A 21,027-nucleotide genomic window follows, 5' to 3' on the forward strand; every position below is an offset into this window, starting at 1 on the left:
GAGTAAAGAATCAACTTATTTTGTGTTCAACTGCAGAAAATCTGGGTGTTGTTTTTTTTTGTTTTTTTTTTTTTGTTTTTTTTTGTCACAGCAACTAAATTAGCTGCATATAGAAATGTCTGCCTATATACAAAAAAAAAAGGTATTTGCACTATTGATTTCTTCAATGGTAGCTTTTAAGCTTTCACCTAATTAAGTCAATAAACCATCCACTATAGTTCTGATACCAGTTCCTGGGGTCTTAATGAAGGAATGAATACTGAATAAATCACTGGATAAAGAAAAAGTAGATAATTAAGTAAATCATTGAATAAATAAATAAACAGGCTTGTCAGTAGTAGGTGCTCCAGAGTGGGGTAAGATGACAAAAACATCTTCTTCCCTGGGCCTTTTTATGTCTGGAACAGCTGAGCACAACCACTGATTTATTCCTTGAGAAGTGTGACATGAATTGTGATGCAGGCCTAGGACTCTGAGACAGTTAACAAGAGGCTCAGAGAGAGATTGGCTGACCCACAGCTACTGCCCTGAGACTGAGTAGTATAGTGCGGAGGCCAATAGAGGGAGATAAATGAAGTGCCATCTGATTAAGAAACAAGGCAATGGCTCATCCTAGAGCTGAGAAGGAAAGAGAGGCTGCTTCTACCAGGTTCTCCATCCTGCAACACAAGGTATGTCCAATTATAATTTCCAAACAATTAAGAGCATGACTATGTGTTAAAGATTATTAATTTAATAATGAGGGAGTTGGTAAAATGGTAAAGCTGGTTCAAAGAGCATTTTAAAAAATAAGGGACTCTCACATAATCCAGGAGAGAAGGCATTCTGAAATAAATTTGCCGTTAGACAGAAAATTGGAATATCATACAGGACAATAAAATATAACTTTTAGGATTATCTATTTTAACAGAGAGAAATCTATGTTACATGTAACTTTATTGTATCTAATCCCTTAAAAGCAGATATATCCCCACATATAATTAATCTTTGAATAAGCCTACGAAATAATATTCTAGTATGACATTGAAAGGACATGGTGCTCACTTTTCTGCCTCATTTCTAAGTTTTAAAAGATTTTTTCCTAGCAGTCCCCCTAGTTTGATCATAAATAATCTGCAAAGATTATTCTCTATCACAAAAAAACTGATGGTCTTGAGAGGAGGTGTCAGCTGGGCTTCCTGGGTCAAGTAGGGGCCCAGAAAGCTGTGAAACTCATTCATTTTCTGCATCAGGACTTACTTCAGTCCTGGATGAATAATATTGAAGATATATGCTTAAAATATTCCTAACATCAGAATTTGTGCATGTGTTTTCTTCCCCAAGAAAGCTATAAACAGCAAAAATTTTGTTGTAAGCTTCCCTGTGTCCTCTCTCCCTCTCTCCCTTCCCTCTCCCCTGAAACTAAAAGGAATGTTAAAAGCCCATTTTTCTGTGACCAGCAGACCTTATCTATGCTCCCAATTACAATTCCCTGTAAACACATTTGTAAAATCCTGTGAGATCCTGTCTCCTTTGCCATGCAGCTGCAAGGTTAGAAAGTAGATAAAACTTAAGTTGCAATTCCGGTTTTCCTCAAGATCTGAGACATGTTAATTGTCTTTGTTTCTCGCTCTGGTAACATCTTCCCACCGCACGTATTTCCCGCCTTAAAGAGTTTAAAAGGTGATCAAAAAATCTAATACTGGCTACCCACTTGGGACCCCTTCCACGCTGTGGAAGCTTTGTACTGTCACTCTGTTCAATAAAGCCTACAGCTTTTTTTCTCTTGGTCCAATCCATGTCTGTCTCTCACCACGGGCTGCCGTTACGCTAAATCTTTGGCGTGGCTAAGGTAAGAACCTTTGGCGTTACAGTCTCATGGTGTTTTAGCTTGATTATTTACAAAAGTGAAACAAGAGGTATTAATTAACCATAAAAGCCTCCATGAGCATATAGTACGAAGCAACTACTAAGGCCAGATAATTTAACTTCTGTCTGGAAATTTTATTAAGGAATCTCAGGTAGAGCTTTTTAAAAGACTCAATTGTTCTGTCTTCTAGCCTGTGGCTAAAAGCAGGCCCAAGAAACTCCACCACATTTCACATGCGGAACCTCTACATTTTGGTCATTTAGCTTTTAAAACTGTGTTGAGCTAATTAAGAAGTATGCATAAAAGAACTAGCTATTGCTGGCATCCCATTAAATCTTAGAAGATCTCAAAGGATGTCAGGTGTAAAATTTACAAGAGATAAACAACCCCATTAAAAAGTGGGCAAGGGACGTGAACAAACACTTTTCAAAAGAAGACATACGACAAAAAGCTTATGACAAAAAGCTTAATATTAGTGATCATTAGAGAAATGCACATTAAAACCATGAGATATTGTCTCATACCAGCCATAATGGCTATTATTAAAAAGTCAAAAAATAATGGATGCTGGCGAGGCTGTGGAGAAAAAGGAATGCTCATAGACTGTTGGTGAGAGTATAAATTTGTTCAACCATTGTGGAAAGCAGCATGGTGATTTCTCAAAGAGCTAAAAGCAGAACTACCATTCAACCCAGCAATCCCATTACTGGGTATATACCCAGAGGAATGAAATGCATTTTACCGTAAAGACGCATGCATGTGAATGTTCATTGCAACACTATTCACAATAGCAAAGATATGGAATCATCCTAAATCCATCAATGACAGATTGGATAAAGAAAATTTGATACATATACACCATGGAATACTATGCAGCCATAAAAATAAGATCATTGTCAGGCTTATGAGCCCAAGCTAAGCCATCATATCCCCTGTAACCTGCACGTATACATCCAGATGGCCTGAAGTAACTGAAGAATCGCAAAAGAAATGAAAACGGCCTGTTCATACCTTAGCTGATGACATTACCTTGTGAAATTCCTTCTCCCGGCTCAGAAGCTCTCCCACTGAGCACCTTGTGACCCCCACCCCTGCCCACCAGAGAACAAACCCCCTTTGACTGTAATTTTCCATTACCTACCCAAATCTTATAAAACAGCCCCACCCCATCTCCCTTTGCTGACTCTCTTCGGACTCAGCCCGCCTGCACCCAGGTGAAATAAACAGCCTTGTTGCTCACACAAAGCCTGTTTGGTGGTCTCTTCACACGGACACAAGTGAAATTTGGTGCTGTGACTCGGATTGGGGGACCTCCCTTGGGAGATCAATCCCCTGTCCTCCTGCTCTTTGCTCTGTGAGAAAGATCCAGCTATGACCTCGGGTCCTCAGACCAACCAGCCCAAGGAACATCTCACCAATTTTAAATCGGGTAAGCGGCCTCTTTTTACTCTCTTCTCTAACCTCTCTCACTATCCCTCAACCTCTTTCTCCTTTCAATCTTGGTGCCGTCTTTCAATCTCTCCCTTCTCTGAATTTCACTTCCTTTCCTTTTCTGGTAGAGACAGGAGATGCATTTTATCTGTGAACCCAAAACTCCGGCACCAGTCACGGACTTGGGAAGACAGTCTTCCCTTGGTGTTTAATCATGCGGGGACATCTGCTTGATTATTCACCCACGTTTCAGAGGTGTCTGACCATGTGGGGATGCCTGCCATGGTCCTTCACTCTTAGCGGCAAGTACCGCTTTTCTGCGGGGCAAGAACCCCCCGACCCCTTCTCTCCATGTCTCTACCTCTTTTCCACTTTCCTGGGGAGCAAGTACCACCCACCCCTTCTTTCTGTGTCTCTACCCCTTTTCTGCTTTTCTTGGGGGCAAGCACCCCCAACTCCTTCTCTCCATATCTCTACTCTCTCTTTTCTCTGCGCTTGCCTCCTTCACCATAGGCAACTTTCCACCCTCCATTCCTCCCTCTTCTCCCTTAGCCTGTGTTCTCAAAAACTTAAAACCTCTTCAACTCATACCTGACCTAAAACCTAAATGCTTTATTTTCTTCTGCAACACCGCTTGGCTCCAATACAAACTTGACAATGGCTCTTAATGGCCAGAAAATGACACTTTTGATTTCTCCATCCTATAAGACCTAGATAATTTTTGTCAAAAAATGAGCAAATGGTCTGAGGTGCCTTACATCCAGGCATTTTTCACACTTCCTTCCCTCCCTAGTCTCTGTTCCCAGTGTGATTCCTCTCAAATCCTCCTCAGTCCCAACCCTAAGCATCACTGAGTCTTTCCAATCTTCCTTTTCTACAGACCCATCTGACCTCTCCCCTCCTCCCCAGGCTGCTCGTCACCAGACTGAGCCAGGTCTCAACTCTTTCTCAGCCTCCACTCCTCCACCCTATAATCCTTCAATCACCTCCCCTCCTCACACCTGGTCCGGCTTACAGCTTAGTTCCATGACTAGCTCTCCTCCACCTGCCCAACAATTTCCTCTTAGAGAGGTGGCTGGAGCTGAAGGCATAGTCAGGGTACATGTGCCTTTTTCTCTATCAGACCTCTCTCAGATCAGTCAGCATTTAGGCTCTTTCTCATCAGACCCCACTAAATATATACAGGAATTCAGATATCTAACTGTGTCCTACAATTTAACCTGGAGTGACTTAAATGTCATCCTAACTTCTACCCTCTCCCCAGATGCATGGGAAAGAGTTTTTTCTCTGGCCCAATCTCATGCTGACAACTGCCGGCTCCATGAGCCAGACCTCCAGGAAGGCATTAGCGCAGTTCCCCGAGAGGATCCCCAATGGAACTATCAGGCAGATTCCCCAGCTATAGCTAGGTGAGATTACATGATTTCCTGCCTAGTTAAAGGGCTTAAAAAGGCAGCTTACAAAGCTGTTAATTATGACAAACTTAAAGAAACTACCCAAGGTAAAGACGAAAACTCAGCCCAGATCATGGCTCGTTTGGCAGCAACCCTGAGATGCCTTACAGCCCTAGACCCTGAAGGGTCAGAAGGCCGTCTCATCCTAAATATGCATTTTATCACCCAGTCAGCTCCTGACATTAGAAAAAAACTTCAAAAATTAGAATCCGGTCCTCAAACCCCACAACAGGAATTAATCAACCTCGCCTTCAAGGTGTACAATAATAGAGAGGAGGCAGCCAGACAACAATGCATTTCTGAGTTTCAATTACTTGCCTCTGCTGTGAGACAAAACCCAGCTGCACCTCCAGCACATAAGAACTTCAAAATGCCTAAGCCACACACGCCTAAGCCGCAGCAGTCAAGCATTCCTACAAGACTTCCTCCATCAGGATCTTGCTTCAAGTACCAGAAATCTGGCCACTGGGCCAAGGAATGCCCGGAGCCCAGGATTCCTCCCAAGCCATGCCCCATCTGTGCAGGAAGCCACTGGAAATCAGACTGCCCAGCTCAGCTGGCAGCCACTCCTAGAGCCCCTAAAGCTCTAGCCTAAGGCTCTCTGACTGACTCCTTCCCAGATCTGCTTGGCTTAGTGGCTGAAGACTGACACTGCCTGATTGCCTCTGAAGCCCCCTGGACCATCACAGATGCTGAGCTTTGGGTAACTCTCACAGTGGAGGGTAAGTCCATCCCCTGTTTAATTGATATGGGGGCTACCCACTCCACATTACCTTCTTTTCAATGGCCTGTTTCCCTTGCCCCCATAACTGTTGTGGGTATTGATGGCCAAGCTTCAAAACCCCTTAGAACTCCCCCACTCTGGTGCCAACTTGGACAACATTCTTTTATGCACTCTATTTTAGTTATCCCCACCTGCTCAGTTCCCTTATTAGGCCAAGACATTTTAACCAAATTATCTGCTTCCCTGACTATTCCTGGGCCACATCTCATTGCCGCCCATCTCATTGCCACCTCTCATTGCCGCCCTTCTTCCCAACCCAAAGCCTCCTTTGTGTCTTCCTCTCATGTCCCCTCACCTTAAACCCACAAATACGGGACACCTCTACTCCCTCCCTGGCAACCGATCACATGCCCATTACTATCCCATTAAAACCAAATCACCCTTATTCCACTCAATGACAATATCCCATCCCACAGCACGCTTTAAAATGATTAAAGCCTGTTATCACTCGCCTGTTACAGCATGGCCTTTTAAAGCCTATAAACTCTCCTTATAATTCCCCCATTTTACCTGTCCAAAAACCAGACAAGCCTTACAGGTTAGTTCAGGATCTGCACCTTCTCAACCAAATTGTTTTGCCTCTCCACCCTGTAATGCCCAACCCATACACTCTTTTGTCCTCAATACCTTCCTCCACAACTCACTATTCCGTTCTTGATCTTAAAGATACTTTTTTCACTATTCCCCTGCACCCCTCATCCCAGCCTCTCTTTGCTTTTATCTGGACTGACCCTGACACCCATCAGTCCCAGCAGCTTACCTCGGCTGTACTGCCACAAGACTTTAGGGACAGCCCTCATTACTTCAGCCAAGCTCTTTCTCATGATTTACTTCCTTTCCACCCCTCAGCTTCTCAATATATTGGTGACCTTCTACTTTGTAGCCTCTCCTTTGAATCTTCTCAACAAGACATTCTCCTGCTCCTTCAACATTTATTCTCCAAAGGAGATCAGGTATCCCCCTCCAAAGCTCAAATTTCTTCTCCATCTGTTACCTAACTCAGCATAATTCTTCATAAAAACACACATGCTCTCCCTGCCAATTGTGTCTGACTGATCTCTCAAACCCCAACACCTTCTACAACACAACAACTCCTTTCCTTCCTAGGCATGGTTGGATACTTTTGCCTTTGGATATCTGGTTTTGCCATCCTAACAAAACCATTATATAAACTCGCAAAAGGAAACCTAGCTGACCCCATCAATCCTAAATCCTTTCCCCACTCCTCTTTCCATTCCTTGAAGACAGCTTTAGAGACTGCCCCCACACTAGCTCTCCCTGACTCATCCCAACCCTTTTCATTACACACAGCTGAAGTGCAGGGCTATGCAGTTGGAATTCTTACACAAGGACCAGGACCATGCCCTGTAGCCTTTTTGTCCAAACAACTTGATCTTACTGTTTTAGCTGGCCATCATGTCTCTGTGCAGTGGCTGCCACTACCCTAATACTTTTAGAGGTCCTCAAAATCAGAAACTATACTCAACTCACCCTCTACAGCTCTCATAACTTCCAAAATCTATTTTCTTCCTCACACCTGATGCATATACTTTCTGCTCCCTGGCTCCTTCAGCTATACTCACTCTTTGTTGAGTCTCCCACAATTTTACTATTGTTCCTGGCCTGGACTTCAATCTGGCCTCCCACATTATTCCAGATAACACACCTGACCCCCATGACTGTATGTCTCTGATCCACCTGTCATTCACCCCATTTCCCCATATTTCCTTCTTTCCTGTTCCTCACCCTGATCACATTTGGTTTATTGATGGCAGTTCCACCTGGCCTAATTGCCATTCACCAGCAAAGGCAGACTATGCTATAGTATCTTCCACATCTATCAGTGAGGCTACTGCTCTGCCCCCTCCACTACCTCTCAGCAAGCAGAACTCATTGCCTTAACTCAGGCCCTCACTCTTGCAAAGGGACTACGTGTCAATATTTATACTGACTCTAAATATGCCTTCCATATCCTGCACCACCATGCTGTTATATGGGCAGAAAGAGGTTTCCTCACTACACAAGTGTCCTCTATCATTAATGCCTCTTTAATAGAAACTCTTATCAAGGCTGCTTTACTTCCAAAGGAAGCTGGAGTCATTCACTACAAGGGCCATCAAAAGGCATCAGATCCCATTGTTCTAGGCAATGCTTATGCTGATAAGGTGGCTAAAGGAGCCGCTAGCATTTCAACTTCTGTCCCTCATGGCCAGTTTTTCTCCTTCTCATTGGTCACTCCCACCTACTCACCCGCTGAAACTTCCACCTATCAATCTCTTCCCACACAAGGCAAATGGTTCTTAGACCAAGGAAAATATCTCCTTCCAGCCTCACAGGCCTATTCTATTGTGTCATCAATTCATAACCTCTTCCATGTAGGTTACAAGCCACTAGCCCATCTCTTAGAACCTCTCATTTCCTTTCCATCGTGGAAATCTATCCTCAAGGAAATCACTCCTCAGTGTTCCATCTGCTATTCTACTACCCCTCAGGGATTGTTCAGGCCCCCTCCCTTTCCTACGCATCAAGCTTGAGGATTTGCCCCTGCCCAGGACTGGCAAATTGACTTTACTCACATGCCCTGAGTCAGGAAACTAAAATACCTCTTGGTCTGGGTAGACGCTTTCACTGGATGGGTAGAGGCCTTTCCCACAGGGTCTGAGAAGGCCACTGTGGTCATTTCTTCCCTTCTATCAGACACAATTCCTCAGTTTGGCCTTCCCACCTCTATATAGTCCAATGATGGACTGGCCTTTACCAGTGAAATCACCCAAGCAGTTTCTCAGGCTCTTGGTATTCAGTGGAACTTTCATATCCCTTACAGTCCTCAATCTTCAGGAAAGGTAGAACAGACTAATGGTCTTTTAAAGACACACCTCAACAAGCTCAGTCTCCAACTTAAAGAGGACTGGACAGTACTTTTACCTCTTGCCCTTCTCAGAATTAGAGCCTGTCCTCGAGATGCTACAGGGTACAGTCCATTTGAACTTTCATATGGACACACTTTCTTGCTCAGCCCCAACCTTATCCGAAACACCAGCCCTCTGGGCAACTTATCTTCCAGCTCCAGTGGGCTAGACAGGAAATTCACCAGGCTGCTAATCTTCTCTTGCCTACTCCAGATTCCCAGCCATATGAAGACACCCCAGCTGGACAATCAGTTCTTGTTAAGAATCTGACCCCTCAAACTCTACAACCTCGATGGACTGGACCCTACTTAGTCATCTGTAGTACCCCAACTGCTGTCCACCTGTAGGATCCTCCCCACTGGGTTCACCATTCCAGGATAAAGCTGTGTCCATCGGACAGCCAGCCTAATCCCTCCTCTTTCTCCTGGAAGTCGCAAGTACTCTCCCCTACTTCCCTTAAACTCACTCGCATTTCTGAAAAACAGTAATAACCCTTATGAGCTTAATACATCCCTTCATTCTATTAGGTCTGTTCATCCTTACCCTTCTTTTTGCAACAGGGCTTTACAAAGTCACCCCCACTACTTGGACTGAGCCCCAAAAACTAGTCATCCCTACTATTTTCTGTCTAGTCACACTCCTATTCACTGTTCTCAACTACTCATAAATGCCCTACTCTTGTTTACACTGCCAGTTTATACTGTTTCTCCAAGCCATCACAGCTGATATCTCTTGGTGCTATTCCCAAACCGCCACTCTTAACTCCCTCTTAGAGTGGATAGATGATCTTTGCTGGCAGGGGACCCTCCAATACTTTCACCCTGATGAGGTTCTATTCCTTACTTTTATACTCATTCTTATTCTCATTCCCATTCTTATGCCACCCTCTACCTCTCCCCAGCTATCTCCAACACACTATTAATCTTATTCACTCTCTCCTAGCTGTTTCTAATCCCTCCTTAGCAAACAATTGCTGGCTTTGCATTTCCCTTTCTTCCAGCACCTACACAGCTCTCCCCGCCTTACATACAGACTGGGCAACATCTCCTGTCTCCCTACACCTCTGAACTTCCTTTAACAGCCCTCACCTTTACCGTCCTGAAGAACTCATTTATTTTCTGGACAGGTCCAGCAAGACCTCCCCAGACATTTCACATCAGCAAGCTGCCGCCCTCCTCCGCACTTACTTAAAAAACCTTTCTCCTTATATCAACTCTACTCACCCCATATTTGGACCCCTCACAACACAAACTACTATTCCTGTGACTGCTCCTTTATGTATCTCTCAGCAAAGACCCACTGGAATTCCACTGGGTAACCTTTCACCTTATCAATGTTCGTTCACTCTTCATCTCCAAAGCCCAACTACACACATCACTGAAACAATTGGAGCCTTCCAGCTCTGTGTTACAGATAAGCTCTCTATCAATACTGGCAAACTTAAAAACATTAGCAGTAATTATTGCTTAGGAAGACACCTACTCTGTATTTCACTCCATCCTTAGCTACCTTCCCCTTGCTTGTCAGACTCTCCCCGCAGGCCCTCTTCTTGTTTACTTATACCCAACTCTGAAAATAACAGTGAAACATTGCTCGTAGACACTCAACGTTTTCTCATACACCATGAAAATGGAACCTTCCCCTCTACGCAGTTACCTCATCAGTCCCCATTACAACCTCTGATGGCTGCTTCCCTAGTTGGATCCCTAGGAGTCTGGGTACAAGACACCCCTTTCAGCACTCCTTCTCATCTTTTTACTTTGCATCTCTAGTTTTGCCTCGCACAAGGTCTCTTCTTTCTCTGTGGATCCTCTACCTACATGTGTCTACCTGCTAATTGGACAGGCACATGCACACTAATTTTCCTTACTCCCAAAATTCAATTTGCAAATGGGACCGAAGAGCTCCCTGTTCCCCTCATGACACCAACACGACAAAAAAGAGTTATTCCACTAATTCCCTTGCTTGTCAGTTTAGGACTTTCTGCCTCCACTATTGCTCTCAGTACTGGAATAGCAGCCATTTTAACCTCTGTCATGACCTTCTGTAGCCTCTCTAATGACTTCTCTGCTAGGATCACAGACATATCACAAACTTTATCAGTCCTCCAGGCCCAAGTTGACTCTTTAGCTGCAGTTGTCCTCCAAAACCGCTGAGGCCTTGACTTACTCACTGCTGAAAAGGGAGGACTCTGTATATTCTTAAAGGAAGAGTGTTGTTTTTACCTAAATCAATCTGGCCTGGTATATGACAACATAAAAAAAAACTCAAGGATAGAGCCCAAAAACTCACCAACCAAGCAAGTAATTATGCTGAACCCCCTTGGGCACTCTCTAACTGGAGGTCCTGGGTCCTCCCAATTCTTAGTCCTTTAATACCTATTTTTCTCCTTCTTTTATTTGGACTTTGTATCTTCCGTTTAGTTTCTCAATTCATCCAAAATCATATCCAGGGCATCACCAATCATTCTACCTGACAAATGCTCCTTTTAACAACCCCACAATATCACCCCTTACCACAAAATCTTCCTTCAACTTCATCTCTCCCACCCTAGGTTCCCACATTGCCCCTAATCCTGCTTGAAGCAGCCCTGAGAAACATCGCCCATTACCTTTCCATACCACCCCCCAAAATTGTCACCGTCCCAACAGTTTACCACTATTTCGCTTTATTTTTCTTATTAATATTAGAAGACAGGAAAGTCAGGCCTCTGAGCCCAAGCTAAGCCATCATAGCTCCTGTGACCTGCATGTCCAGATGGCCTGAAGTAACTGAAGAATCACAAAAGAAGTGAAAATGGCCTGTTCCTGCCTTAACTGATGACATTACCTTGTGAAATTCCTTCTCCTGGTTCAGAAGCTCCCCCACTGAACACCTTGTGACCCCCGCCCCTGCCCGCCAGAGAACTACCAGCTTTGACTGTAATTTTCCACTACCTAGCCAAATCTTATAAAACAGCCCCACCCCATCTCCCTTCACTGACTCTCTTTTCGGACTCAGCCCGCCTGCAACTGGGTGAAATAAACAGCCTTGTTGCTCACACAAAGTCTGTTTGGTGGTCTCTTCACATGGACACAAGTGAAAATCATGTCTTATGTGGGAATGTGGTTGGGGCTGGAGGCTATTATCCTTAGCAAACTAATGCAGGAACAGAAAACCGAATACCACATGTTCTTGCTTACAGGTAGGAGCTAAACGATGACAATTTATGAACACAAAGAAGAAAACAGCAGACACTGAGGTCTACTTGAGAGTGGAGGGTGGGAAGAGGGAGAGGAGCAGAGAAGATAACTATTTGGTACTGCACTTAATACCTGGGTGATGAAATAATCTGTACAAGAAACCTCCATGACTTGAGTTTATCTATATAATAAACCTTCACATGTACCACCAAACCTAAACTAAAAGTTAAAAAAAAAGAATATTAGGTGTAAAAAGACATGTTGATTATTTTTCTAAATTATGCTCTGATTTTGGAATGACAAAATCAAGAGTTATGAGAAGATATTTAGGCACTTGATTAAAATAGAAACAATAGCTTGGTTACCTACTAATCAAAGAGACCATATGATATTTTAAATAAACATTGAAAAAGATGACACAAGTATATGGAATCTTGGCTCTTTAGAATCAAAGGCATAATAAAGTCACATAAAGAACAGAAAATTATTCTGGCGAGACTTTGAATTCTTGCTATCCAGACAGATAACCCAGGGTATAAAAAATAACCTTTTTCTTTCCCTCATAAGAGCAGAAATAAATACTCTAAGACAAATCTATCACTTTAACAGAGAGAAATCATATTCTAGGTTTTCACTAATGTCAGACTTAGCAGTGAAGGTTCTCAGGTTCCTCTCACCCCCCTTTTTTAAACTTATGGATGAGCCCATCAACACTATGCAAACTTTTCCAGAATTTGAGGACATTCCTTGGCTTCTTTCAGACTCATCCTTTGTAAGTATTATAAATCAATTTCCAAAAACCCTCTACAACTTTCTATATTCAAGTTTTGTCTCCCATTATTCTTTTTCACATGTGGAACAACCAGACACTTTACTTAGGTCAAAACTATCTATTTTATCCTTGCCATTTTCCTTTCCCATGATCTTGCAAATAGTTGAATTTATTTGCCATAATGCCTGGTATAGTTTTTTGTTTGTTTGTTTGTCTGTTCTTTTGTTTGTTTTGTTGCTGTTGTTGTTTTTAGGTGGAGTCTCACTTTATTGCCCAGGCTGGAGTGCAGTGGTGCAATCTCGGCTCACTGCAACCTCTGCCTCCCAGGTTCAAGAGATTCTCCTGCTTCAGCCTCCAGAGTAACTGGGATTACAGGCTCGCACCACCACACCCAGTTAATTTTTGTATTTTTAGTAGAGACAGGGTTTCATCATGTTGTCCAGGATGATCTTGAATTCCGGGGCTCAAGTGATCCACCTGCCTCAGTCTCCCAAAGTGCTGGGATTACAGGCATGAGCCACCATGCCCAGCCCCTGGTATAGTCTTAACCATTTATATTCATTAAAACTTATAAACAAATTCTATTTTAAAAAGAGAACTTGTAAGTAAGTATGTAATTAAGAATTACCTGTCATACACAAGCATTTAGGCAGACCCAAAAGCATAGAGGAACATATAATACAACCTCCTACTGCCATCCACATGCCTTTTACAACCTTCTCCAAGTGGCAAAAAGAAACACTTCCACGAACAAGATCCAAAGATACAGTCACTCTATAATATATGCAAATAGGAAGCAAAAGTATACCCATTTAGATGTTAAGATGACACTCAGTAACCGAGATTTCTGTATTCTGTTTTACTTAGAAATTACCCAGGTAGTCAAACATTCTTCATTAATCATTATCCATTATCAATTTAATATTAGTTTATAGATTCAAAGTTTACTGAGGGTGTTAGAAATTATGTTCAAACAGACATGCTACAAATATAATTGCTGTTAATAGAAAAGGTTTGTAAAAACTCTAATTCAATTTATTTGAAAATTTTGTTTTCCCACAATCCTAAATATTATGTAGGGCTAATATTAGCTAATCTAATAAATGAATTAGTGTAAAAAGTTTAGGAAGTTCAGATTAACTAGTATCTTCACATAAAAGAAAATATACCAAACCTTACTTTCAAAAAAATCTTATATTTATACTCCACACTGATAAAACCATAGAAAATTATATGTAACTGTTGCTAATCCTAATTATTAAATCAACCTGCTTTGGACATGGATTCATCTTGATTACTTGAATTTTGATTCTTATGAAAATGCCTCCTAGCTAGCATTTTCTGTAAGAAAGAATTTTTGTAGGTTAGCCCATTTAAAATATTAGTTTAGCTTCTTTATTTTGGGGGATGACATGGTTTGGCTCTGTATCACCACCCAAATCTTATGTTTAATTGTAATTCCCTATGTTGGGGTGGAACTTAGTGGTAGATGATTGAATTATGGGGGTGGATTTCCCCCTGCTGTTCTCATGATAGTTAGTGAATTCTCACAAGATCTGGTTGTTTAAAATTGTGTAGCACTTCCCCTTTTGCTCTCTGTCTCCTGTCACCATGTGAAGATGTGCTTGCTTTCCCTTTACTTCCACCATGATTGCAAGTTTCCTGAAGCCTCCCCAGCCATGCCTCTGGTACAGCCTGAGGAACTGTGAGTCAATTAAACCTCTTTTCTTTAAAAACTATCCAGTCTCAGATAGTTCTTTATAGAAATGTGAGAACAAACTAATACAGAAAATTGGTACCAAAGAAGTGGGGCATTGCTATAAAGATACATGAAAATGTAAAAGCAACTTTGGAACTGTGTAATGGGCAGAAGTTGAAACAGTTTGGAGGGTTCAGAAGAAGATAGGAAGATGAGGGAAATTTGGAACTTCCTAGAAACTTGTTGAATGATTTGACCAAAATGCTGATATTGTTATGGACAGTGATGTCCAAGCTGAAGTGGTCTCATATGGAGATGAGGAACTTACTGGGAACTGGAACAAAAGATCCCTCTTGCTACACTTTAGCAAAGAGACTGGCAGCATCATGCCCCTGCTCTAGAGATCTGTGGAACTTTGAACTTCAGAGACATGATTTAGGGTATCTGGTGGAAGAAATTTCTAAGCAGAAAAGTGTTCAAGATATGGCCTGGCTGCATCTAAAAGCTTATCCTCATTTGCATGACCAAAGAAATGACCTAAAACTAGACCTTATATTTAAAAGGGAAGGAGAGCATAAAAGTTTGGAAAACATGCAGTCAGATCATGCAATAAAAAAGAAAAACCCATTTTCTGGGAAAAAAAAATTCAAGGTTACAGAAATTTGCATAAGTCAACAAGAGGTGAATGTTAATAGCCAAGACAATGGAGAGAATGCCTTCAGGGCATTTCAGAGACCTTAGCAGGAGCCCCTCCCATCACAGGCCTGCAGGCCTAAAAGGGAAAAATTGTTTTGTGGGTCAGACTCAGGGCTCTGCTACTCTGTGCATCCTTGGGACAAGGTACCCTGCATCCCAATTGCCCCAGCTCCAGCTGTGACTAAAATGGGTCAAAGTACTGCTGGGGTCATTGCTTCAGAGGATGCAAACCCCAAGCCTTGCTGACTTCCAAGTGGTGTTGGGCCTGTGCATGTACAGAAGGCAAGAGTTGAGGTTTGGGGGAATCTGCCTAGATTTCAGAGGATGTTTGAAAATGCCTGAATGTCCAGGCAGAAGCCTGCTGAAAGGATGGAGCCCTCATGGAGACCTTCCACTAGGGCAGTGTGGAGGGGAAATGTGGGGCTGGAGCCCCCACACAGAGTCCCCATTTGGGCACTGCCTAGTGGAGCTGTGAGAAGAGGGCCACTATCCTCCACCTCCCAGAATGGTAGGTCCTTTGACAGCTTGCACTGTGCATATGGAAAAGCCAAAGGTACTCAGTGCCAGCCATGAGGGCTGTACCCTGCAGAGCCACAGAGGCAGAGCTGCCCAAGGCCTTGGGAGCCTACCCCTTGCATCAGTGTGGCCTGGATGTGAGACATGGAGTCAAAGGAGATTATTTTGGAGCTTTAAGATTTAAGAACTGCCCTGCTGGGTTTGGGACTTGCATGGGGCCTGTAGATCCCTTTGTTTTGGCCAATTTCTCCCTTTTGGAATGAGAGAATTTACTCAATGCTTATACCCCCATTATATCATAGAAAAACAAACTTGTTTTTGATTTTACAGGCTCACAGAGGGAAACAACTTGCCTTGTCTCAGATGAGACTTTGGACTTGAACTTTAGAGTTAATGCTGGAATGAGTTAAGACTTTGGAGGGCTGTTGGGAGGGTATGATTGTGTTTTGAAATGTGAGAAGAACATGAGATTTGGGGGGTCCAGGGGCAGAATGATATGGTTTGACTCTGTGTCCGCACCCAAATCTCATGTCAAATTGTAATTCCCAATGTTAGGGGAGGAACCTGGTGTAAGTTGATTGGATCATGGGGGTGTATTTCTCCCCTGCTGTTCTGATAGTGAGTGAGTTGTCACAAAATCTAGTTGTTGTTTGAAAGTGTGTAGTGCTTCCCTTTCACCATCTCTCCCCTATCACTATATGAAGATGTGTTTGGTTCCCCTTTGCCTTCTGCCATGATTGTAAGTTTTCTGAGGGCTCCCAAGTCGTGCTTCCTGTACAGCCTGTGGAACTGTGAATCAATTAAACCTCTTTTCTTTATAAACTACCCAGTCTCAGGTAGTTTTTTTATAGCAATGTGAGAATAAACTAATATGGGGAATTCTGAGAATATTATATCTATGTAATTCCTTAAAGTCCTATGAAGCATTTAATTAATTTAAGAGACATTGTAATCTAATTTATTAATATCCTTCAGGAGAAGGAAAATGTTTCACACTCACAGTGAGAAGTAAAGCTTTTCTTAATTACATACAAACCTACAGAGAGCTTGCAATTTCAGTTCTGTAAACTAAGTCACAGGTCAAGAACAGATAGAAATACAAAGATTCACTTATCCAGATCTCAAAGGATGTGCTTAGTTCCAGGAAGCACAAAATATTTTCTTAGTTACTTGAGCTCACAAATGGTCAAACAAACTGAAAAGACAACAGAATTATCTCTCATTTCTCACCCAAGAGAGTATATCCCATTGTTCTAGTAAAGATCACCAAATGATCACACTATGCAACCAGAGTCCCATCATTGCAGTCACCAGTGGCAAATGACTATTGGTTATGCTTAAATCAGAACCATGGCTAAATCTGTCCAAGGGCCAGAAATAAAAAAGATAAACACGATTAGAAGAGTAAGCAAGTGAAAGTGTGAGAGAGAGAGAGGAAAGACGAAGGTTTATTACCACTTGAGATCCATTGTAGGAGCCAAAATCACTTGCCGGAGCTGCAGCAGTCCAGGTTTGTTTCCCATGCCTCAGAGTTTAATGAAAACTAGCAGGTTAGTCCGCTTGACAATCTCAGCAAGTCTTCAAAAACCAACAATTATTTCAATTCCCCAAAATTTAAAAACATGCAAATATAGAAACAACATGTATCCAAAATTACTGATTCATCAATAAGGAAATAACTAAGATTGTAAAGTTATTTAAAAGAGCATTTTGATCAAATAAACAATCTAATGCAACTTAAAGAACTAGAAAATCAAGAGAAAACCAAACCAAAAATTAGAAGAAAAAAATAATAAAGGTCTGAGCAGAAATAAATGAAATAGAAATGGAAAAACAATACAAATCTCAATGAAACAAAAAAGTTTTTCAGAGTTTAACAAAATTGACAAACCTTTAGCCAGACTAAGAGAAAAAGAGAAAATGTTCAAATAAATAAAATCAGAAATTAAAAAGGACATATTACAACTGATACTGCAGAAATTCAAAGGATCACTAGTGACTACTATGAGCAACTATATGCCAGTAAATTGGAAAATTTAGAAAAAATGGACAAATTCCTAGATTCATACAACCTACCAAGATTGAACCAGAAAGAAATTCAAAACCTGAACAGACTGATAACAAGTAACAAGATTGAAGTCGTAATAATAACAACAATAAAAATCTCCCAGTAAAGAAAAGCCTGGGACCTGATGGCTTTGACTGAGTTCTACTAAACCGAATTCTACTAAATATTTAAATAAGAACAAATACCAATTCTTCTAATTCTACTATTTAAGGAAGAACTAATATCAATCCTACTCAAACTATTCCCAAAAATAGAGGAGGATGGAATACCTCCAAACTCATTCTATGAGGCCAGTATTACCCTGATATCAAAACCAGTCAAAGACACATCAAAAAAAGAAAACTACAGGCCAATATCTCTGATGAATATTGATGCACAAATCCTCAACAAAATACTAGCAAGCTGAATTCAACAACACATTAGAAAGATTATTCATCATGACCAAGTAGGATTTATCCCTGAGATGCAAGGATGATTCAACATATACAAATCAGTCAATGTGATATATCATATAAACAGAATGAAGGAGAAAAATCATATGATCATTTCATTGACACTGAAAAAGCATTTGATAAAATTCAACATCCCTTCATGATAAAAACTCTCAAAACCTGGGGATAGAAGGAACATACTTCAACATAATAAAAACAACAGACCCACGCTAATATACTGAATGGGGAAAAACTGAAAGCTTTTCCTCTAAGATAAGGAACACAACAAGGATGCCTGCTGTCACCACTGTTATTCAACATAGTGCTAGAAGTCTTAGCTAATCAGACTAGAGACATGCAAAAGAATGAAACTAGACCCCTATCTCTCACCATATAAACATATAGAGTCAAAATGGATTAAAGACTTAAATCTAAGACCTCAAATTATGAAACTACTATAAGGAAACATTGGGGAAAATCTCCAGGACATTGGTATGGGCAAAAATTTCTTGAGTATTACCCCACAAGTACAGGCAACCAAAGCAAAAACGGACAAATAGGATCACATCAACTTAAAAAGTTTCTGCCCAGAAAAGGATGCAATCAACAAAGAGAAGAGACAACCCACAGAATGTGAGAAAATATTTGCAAACTACTCAACTGACAAGTAATTAATAACCAGAATATATAAGAAGCTATAGGAAAAAAAAATCAAATAATCTGATCAAAGATGGGCAAAAGATTTGAATAGACATTTCTCAAAAGAAGATGTACAAATGGCAAACAGGCATACAAAAAGGGGCTCAACATTATCAATCATCAGAGAAATGCAAATCAAAACTATGATGAGATATCATCTCACCCCAGTTAAAATGGCTTATATCCAAAAGACAGGCAATAACAAATGCTGGAAAGGATGTGGGGAAAAGGGGACCCTTGTATACTGTTGGTAGGAATGTAAATTAGTACAACCACTATGGGGAACAATTTGGAGATGCCTCAACAAACTAAAAATTGAGCTACCATATAATCCAGCAACTCCACTGCTGGATATATACCCAAAACAAAAGAAATCAGTATATGGACAAGATATGTGGACTCCTATGTTTGCTGTAGCACTGTTTTCAATAGCTAAGATTTGGAAGCAACCTGAGTGTCCATCAACAGATGAATGGATAAAGAAAATGTGGTACACATATACAATGAAGTACTAGTCACCCATAAAAAATAATGAGATTCAGTCATTTGCAACAATATGAACAACATAGATGGAACTGGAGATCAATACATTAAGTGAAATAAGCCAAGCACAGAAAGACAAATATTGCATGTTCTCGCTTATTTGTGGGATCTAAAAATCAAAACAATTGAACTCATGGACATAGAGAGCAGGAGGATGTTTACCAGAGGCTGGAAAGGGTAGTAGGAAGAGGCGGGTAAGGTGAGGATCATTAATGGGTACTAAAAAAATAGAAAAAATAAAAAAGACCTACTATTTGATAGCACAAATAGCGACTATCATTAATAATAACTGCACATTTTTAAATAACTTAAAGAGAGTAATTAGGTTGTTTGCAACTCAATGAATAAATGCTTGAGTAGATGGATACCCCATTCTCCATGATGTGCTTATTTTACATTGCATGCTTGTAACAAAACATTTCATGTACCCCATAAATATATATACCTACTATGTACCCACAAAAATAAAAAATAAAAATAGATTTTTAAAAAAGACTTACCACGAAACTAAGAAAAATATATCTTTAAAATATGGTAAGGATGAAAAATAAAACTTATTTTTTACACAAAAAATAAGTAAATAAAAGAGCATTTTGAGGAATATGGACTGTGTTTACCATATTGTGGTAGGCTGGAAAAAGATCTCCCAACACTTGTATCCCCAGAATCTGTGAGTATAATATCTTACATGGCAAAAAAGATTTTAAAAATTAATTTAGTCTAAGGATATTTGTATGGGAAATAATCCTGGATTATCTGAGTGTGCTCAGTTTAATCACAGAATAAAAATAGAAGAGGAAGGCAGATGGTAGGTCAGAATGATGCTATGTGAGAAGGACCTGCTGTTGCTGGCTTTGAAGTTAGAGGAAGGGGACCATGAGCCAAGAATGTGATGACCTCCACAAGCTGGGAATATCCCTCAACTTATACTTAGCAAGAATATGGATGGGGACCTCAGTCACAAACCTGTAAGGAACTGAATTCTTCCAATAACTCACATGAGCAGGAAACAGATTCTCTCCTGAGAGACTCCAAAAAGGAGCAAAGCATGCAGAGACCTTGACTTTAGTCTGGTAAGACTTGTACCAAACTTCTGACATTCAGAAGTATGGAATAATAAATCTGAGTTGTTTTAAGCCACAACATTTGTGGGAATTTGCTATAGCAACAATAGAAAACTAACATACTAGAATGGAGATTTAATTTGTTAAATTCCTACAGGACAATAAAACTGTGACCTTGAAACTTATCTTTTCTGCCACACAGATACCTACATTATGCATTTGATATGTTTAGGTTTTGTGTCACCACCCAAATCTCATCTTGAATTGTAACCCACAGGTGCGGAGAGAGAGACCTGATGGGAAGTGGTTGGATCATGGGGGCAGTTTCCCTGTTGTCATGATAGTGAGTGAATTCTCATGAAATCTGATGGTTTTATAAATGGTAGTTTTTCCTGCACTCTCACATGATCTCTTTCACCTGCTTCCCCTTCTACCATGATTGTAAGTTTCCCAAGGCCTCCCCAGCTACGTGGAACTGTGAGTCAATTAAACCTCTTTCCTTTGTAAATTACCCAGTCTTGGGTACTACTTTTACAGCAGTGTGAGAACAGACTAATAAAACATTTAACATCAGAGTATGACTTCATAGTTAATAGTGAATATCAAAAAAAAAACAGGTACATTATTCTAGATATTTAAATTATTCTTTAGTGAATCCATTAAACAATGTCCCAGTATGACATTGAAAGAACATTCTATTCACCTTTTTGCCTTCTTTCCAAGTTTAATTACTTTTTTTTCTGCCAGGCGAGACTAGATGTCATTTCATTTTATAGACTATAAGTTCCATGATGGCAAACACCGTATTTTTTTCAACTGATATCTTACTTGAGTCTAACACATTGTCTGACATATTGTGGGTGCTAAATAAATGTTGAATGGATAAACAAACCTCTGCAATCTCATGTCTGAATATTTCCTGCTGTGAAA

At 40.8% G+C, this 21,027-nt stretch overlaps 1 long non-coding RNA gene across 1 annotated transcript in view; it reads left to right on the plus strand.

The window, feature by feature from the left end:
* Window positions 1–598: 598 nt before the first annotated feature.
* LOC134758462 (uncharacterized) overlaps window positions 599–21,027 on the plus strand; it is a 34,815-nt gene continuing 14,386 nt past the window's right edge. The window contains exon 1 of the long non-coding RNA XR_010133676.1: window positions 599–671. This is a non-coding gene — a long non-coding RNA (uncharacterized lncRNA). The remainder of the gene's footprint in view (window positions 672–21,027) is intronic.

This window comes from Gorilla gorilla, chromosome 4 (genome assembly GCF_029281585.2).
Source record: "Gorilla gorilla gorilla isolate KB3781 chromosome 4, NHGRI_mGorGor1-v2.1_pri, whole genome shotgun sequence".
NCBI classification, from domain to species: domain Eukaryota; kingdom Metazoa; phylum Chordata; class Mammalia; order Primates; family Hominidae; genus Gorilla; species Gorilla gorilla.